The sequence below is a fragment of the Capricornis sumatraensis genome, chromosome 4, assembly GCF_032405125.1.
Source record: "Capricornis sumatraensis isolate serow.1 chromosome 4, serow.2, whole genome shotgun sequence".
In the NCBI taxonomy this organism is placed as follows: domain Eukaryota; kingdom Metazoa; phylum Chordata; class Mammalia; order Artiodactyla; family Bovidae; genus Capricornis; species Capricornis sumatraensis.
In genome coordinates this window covers 163,256,027-163,262,026 of record NC_091072.1, presented here as the reverse complement: position 1 = coordinate 163,262,026, position 6,000 = coordinate 163,256,027, and positions in this window count along the sequence as shown.

The window sequence follows — 6,000 nt, the reverse complement described above, 5'->3', positions numbered from 1 at the left end:
AGGAAGTGATCCGACCCCCAGCCCAGGGGACCCTGGTCTGCAGGGTTGCACCCTGCACCCGGAGGAGGACAGGAAGGGAGAGGGCAGGAGGGCGGTCTGGTCTGGGATGGGCTGCGCATGGCTCCCTCCATCTGCTGTCTCCGCTGGGCGCCCCGTGGGCTGGGTCTCTGCTGTGTTGACCGAGGGCTAGACGCCTCAGATGCTGGATGCCCGAGCATCAGCGAGATTCCTGTCAGATGCTGGCAGCAGGAGGGGAGCCCGAAACTGCAATTTGGAAATTTAATTATGTCTCTGGAAGACATGTATGCTCCTTAGAATGATTTTATTTAAAAAGCCCTCAAAAATAAAATAGAGCCTATTTTTTCCCCATCTTGTGATTAATTCAAGCCAAATAAAAGGCACCAGTGAACCTCACTGACAGCCTACGGGGAGTTTTCATTTGCAATATCTGTAAACCTTGAAATCTCAATTTGTGTCAAATAAGCTCCTACAGGTACAGTCCTGGGTTCCAGGGCTGTGTGTCACATTTTGTTCTGTTTAAGTAAATTACATACGCGGCCACTGCAGCGTTATTCCAGCTTCTAATCAAATTGCCAATCTGTGGAGCGCCGGGCCGCGTGTCCCCTGGGGGCAGGCTGCTTACGCTGATGGGCACGCTTGGCCCCCAGAATGAAGTCAGGATGTAAACACAGCTGTACAGGAGGGGTCGACCCTCAGCGCCCGACTCTTTAAGGGGCTCAGCTTTCTTCCCAGTACAGGCCAGGTTAGCTTTTCTGCTTCTAGAAGCAGCGAGTGTGAGCCCACGTGCAATGGCTGGTAGGGAGCAGCCCCGTGGGGCCATGAGTGCCGGTCAGCGTGGGGGTGCAAACCAGCACCGAGGCTGCTGACCTGCCCATGTGGATTTGCGCACGCATGCACGTGAGTGCAAGTATGTGCGGATGCATTTGTACACGTGTGTGTATGTGTTTATGTGGCGTGTACGTGTCTTTGTGGGTGTATGTGTGCATATGTTAGCTATGCAATGCATGTGTGTGTTATGTTGTATGAAAACATGTGTGGTATATGTCAGTATAGGCATCCCTGAGGCTCAGACAGTAAAGAACCCACCTGCCAATGCAGGAGACCCAGGTATGGTCCCTGCGTCGGGAAGGCCCCCTGGAGGAGGAGATGGCAGCCCACTCCAGTGTTCTTGCCTGGAGAGCCCCACGGAGTGAGGAGCCTGGCGGGCTGCAGCCCATGGAGTTGCAAAGAGTTGGACACGACTGAGCAACAAGCACACAGACACGTATGTTAGCATATATGTCAGTGTCTGTGTGTTAGCGTGTAGATTGAAGAGTGTGTGTGTTTATACGGTAGTATGTGCATGTATGGCAGAAAGTGAAGAGGAACTACAAAGCCCCTTGATGAAAGTGAAAGAGGAGAGTGAAAAAGTTGGCTTAAAGCTCAACATTCAGAAAACGAAGATCGTGGCATCTGGTCCCATCACTTCGTGGGAAATAGATGGAGAAACAGTGGAAACAGTGTCAGACTTCATTTTTTTGGGCTCCAAAATCACTGCAGATGGTGATTGCAGCCATGATATTAAAAGACGCTTACTCCTTGGAAGGAAAATTATGACCAACCTGGATAGTATATTCAAAAGCAGAGACATTACTTTGCCAACAAAGGTCTGTCTAGTCAAGGCTATGGTTTTTCCAGTGGTCATGTATGGATGTGAGAGTTGGACTGTGAAGAAGGCTGAGCGCCAAAGAATTGATGCTTTTGAACTGTGGTGTTGGAGAAGACTCTTGAGAGTCCCTTGGACTGCAAGGAGATCCAACCAGTCAAGGAGATCAGTGCTGGGTGTTCAGTGGAAGGACTGATGCTGAAGCTGAAACTCCAGTACTTTGGCCACCTCATGCGAAGAGTTGACTCATTGGAAAAGACTCTGATGCTGGGAGGGATTGGGGGCAGGAGGAGAAGGGGATGACAGAGGATGAGATGGCTGGATGGCATCACTGACTCGATGGATGTGAGTCTGAGTGAACTCCGGGAGTTGGTGATGGACAGGGAGGCCTGGTGTGCTGCGATTCATGGGGTCGCAAAGAGTCGGACACAACTGAATGACTGAACTGAGCTGAGCTGATGTGCACGTGTGTGTCTGTGTTGATATGTGTACGGGTCTATGTGTACATGTGTGCAGGCATCTAATGGACGTGTGTGTGACCGCATCTGTGTGTCTGGGGATCAGCGCTGTTATCTTCCACCTGCTTCGCGTCCACCAGGGTCTTCGTCCCGTCTGGGTCTAGTTTGGAGATGGTGTCTGCAGTCCCTGCAGTTCTCAGGGCCAGCCATGGGCCACATCAGAGTGGGGCCCCGCGGGAGCCCATGGTGGTGTTCCCCGGGCACTGGGCACCCACCATGTGCCACGCCTGCCGCCCCCACCAGCACTCGGGGACACGGAATCACTCCCACTTTACCCTCGAGGGAGCAGATGCTGAGAGAGGGTGTGTGACTCCCAGAAAGCAGGGGGTGGGCAGAGGGAGCTGCAGGCGCCCCTGGGGATGCTGGGGTGGGGTCATGTGGTCATGTGACTGGTTGGGGTCATAGGGTCATGTGACTGTGGCGGGGGGGCATGTGGTCATGTGACTGTGGCAGGCAGGTCATAGGGTCATGTGACTGTGGTGGTGGTGGGGTCATAGGGTCATGCGACTGTGGCGGGGGGCATGTGGTCATGTGACTGGTTGAGGGTCATAGGGTCATGTGACTGTGGTGGTGGGCTGTAGGGTCATGTGACTGAGGAGGGACATGTTTGAGACCCAGCCTCACCCAGGTTGGAGGGCCCAGCAAGACTGGGGGTCGGGCCCCCACAGACAGCTTCTGGACCGTCGGGGACTCCCCTCCTCCCTGGCTGAGCGTCCTGCGGGAGCCCTGCACACGGGCTTGTCCCCCTGCCCTGTGCCCACATGACACCCCGCTGGTGGCTGAGCCTGTGACCCGAGGCCGTGGAGCCCCGTCTCTGCCCCGTGGTGCCTGTGAGGAGAAGGCCCCGTGTCCTGCCCACCCCAGACCCTCCTGGACAGCTGCCGTGGAGGCTCAGCACACTCAGGGTGGATGAGGACTCCGTCTGGGCTGAGCTCGGGGCTGGGTCCTGGGGACCTAGAAGAGGACACCCAGGTGGGCCCTGCCCGTGGGGAGATGGGGGACCAGAAGCACCTTCTTGTCGCTTGCTCAGTGAGAAGTGACCTAAGGAGAGGCCGGCCCACCAGGCGATGGACGGAGGCTGGTGTCCTCGGGGCAGGAGGGCGGGTGAGCCCTCCGATCCAGCCCGCGCCACGCGCGTCCAGCGGACCATCCAGGTGCTCTGATCTGTGCGCTGCGAGGTGATTTTAGTACGAGAGCAACACTTGGCATCAAAGGGAAAGACCGTGAAACTAGAGAAAAGACTGCTGTAAACACAAAAGGCAAAACCCACACATTGGAACAACAATAGCAAAGAGCACATTTAAAAACACAAGTAGCTCAAATAGCTGCTAATAAATTGCCAAGACCCCAGTAGGACAGCGGGCAAAGACCTCAAGACCCTCTATGGGGAGGGAAAGCCTGGTCGTGATAAGCCCCCAAATGAGCCGCCCAGCCCGGCTCCACTGCCCAGAAAAGTGGGCTTTGGGTCCCAGGGTCCCAGAGCTGGTCACTGGGAGATGGCGTGTCTGTTTCACTTTGTTTTGTATCCTTAGGACTTTTAGCCCCATCCTCTCCGCCACTTCTGACTTCTGTCATAGTTGAGACTGTTTTCCCTGAGTTCTCAGTATTTCATGTAAGATTCATCAGATTTATTCTTTAGAAGTCATTCATCTTTGGTCCTGGTGCTTGAAGACTTAGCTAAAAGCAGATTTGTTAAGCAGGTCCTAAAACATCCAGAGGCCACTCTGGTTAGAGGTCTGCCCTTCTTAATGGGATTTGTCCCTTTAGCAAAGCCTGATTTCAAGTGCTCAGGAACATCTGCGCATTCACACCTGCAGACTGAGGGCCCTGGGTGCCGGGGCTGAGCCACGCTGGGGACCCAGCACGCTGGGGACGCGCAGGGCGGTGGGCATCTGGGCCTGGGGCCGCAGGTGGGGGTGAGTTCTCTAGCGTACTGCTCAACAGGGCCCCGATGAGGGAAAGTCTTGGATCTTGTAACACTGACTGACACAAGTGACTTTTTCTTGGCCTCAATTAAAAATATGTGAAGATTTAATATACAAGTGATGTGTGCTTATGTAACAGAATTTGAAAAACACTTAAAAATAGAAAGGATTTAAGAAGTTATTTATAGATCCATCCACAAAAGATAGCTTCTGTTGTAACTTGGTCTGTTTCATCCTCATATTTTCTTCTATGAACATTTTAATAAACGTAGTCCTAATTATGTTCTGAAGGCATCGTGCAGTTTTTAACATTTCGCCATGAGCCCGGCTGTGCTGCTTTCCCTTCTACCGGACACTGAGCGTGTATGTGGTCAAATGGATGATATGTGATTATTTACCTTTTTCCTTTTGCTGATATTGATGTTATTTCTGAGTTTTCATTTCATAAACGATACTGCAGTTGTTATCTTTGAGCCCAAGTTTGTAGTTTGGGACATTTACTTTGAAAGATGGGCTAACGGAGTTCCTCGGTGGCCCAGTGATTAGGACTCTGTGCTTCTGCTGCTGGGGTCTGGGGTTCCATCCCTGGTCTGGGAACTAAGGTCCCACAGGCCTCATGGTGCGGCCAAAATAGACGTGGGTTAAGGGGCGCACAGGTGTGCTTGATTGATGCCATCAGAGCACCTGGCTTGCTTTCGGCAGGTGCACGGCAGCCCCTGGTACCTGCCAGGTGGGACATGCCACGTGCTCCCTGGGGTCTCCCAGGTGGGTGGGGCGGGCTGGGTCCCCACACGGGGTGAGGCAGGCTCCCCTCTCCCCGCTTCTGCCCGGGCCTTTCCTTCGCTGTCTCTGAGCTGAGAACGAGCTTTCTGCCTCCAGGTCTGCCGCGCCTGTCTCCTGTGTTCTCTTATTTCCCCTGGAGCGTCTTCATGGTCTTGGGCCACCTGCCTCTGAAGGCCCGGAGAGGCTGCTGTGGGGGGGGTCCCTGAGGCTGCTGCTCACCGGGAGCCCCTGCCCCTGAGAACCCCCTTTCCTGAACTCTCCAGCCCCGCCCCCACCCCCCGGAGCACCCCTGTCAAAATCAGCAGCTGGGAACCTGCTCGCTGCTTGAAATCAGGGCACAGGGTTCTTAGACTCAACTGAAAACACTGCAACTACGGCCGCGGGGGAAACACCGCAGAGAGGGCGGCAGGGATGCAGGGTCCCGGGGGCGTCCAGACGCTCCATGGGCCTCTGCCGGCCCTTCACGTGGACGCCTGCGCTTCACCTGGACTTGTCATCAGGGGAGAGAAGTCCCTCACTCCCTCTTTCCTCAAAGGCCCGCTTCCCTCCGCTGGCGGGCATCCCTGTGCCCGAGGGCTCTGACCCCCACCTTGAGGCTTGACTCCAGGCTCTGGGCAGAGCCACCCACTGTGCGGGGTCCTGGGGCCCTTTCACCTGCCCCTGCACCAGGACAGAGGGTGGGCAGCCCCTCTGCGGCCTTTAGCCACCCTGGTGCCTGGACGGCCTCGGGCGGCAGGCGAAGGCTGCAGGCTCAGGAGGGAGCCGTCGACCCTGGAGGAGACGCAGGCCCACCGCGAGGGTGGGCGCAGGGTCAGGGGCTTCGTGGGAGGACCTCCTCTCTCTGCAGCCCTCCCCCTGCCCGCCCCAGAGCCGGAGCAGACTGCTGCCCGCCGGGCGGGGAACGGCCATTTCTGCTGACTGCTCTCCCCCGAACCCCCTCCAGCCTCAGGAGCTGCCAGCGACTGGCAGGGCGGTGGGCACAGGCTGTGAAGATCAGGACAGAGGAGCTGCCGGAGCCGTGGCCGAGCCCACCCGTGGCGGCGTCCCCGGCATCACGGCTGGGGGAGGGGTGTCCAGGCCGGGCGGGGAGGGCGGGGCTCAGGGGACT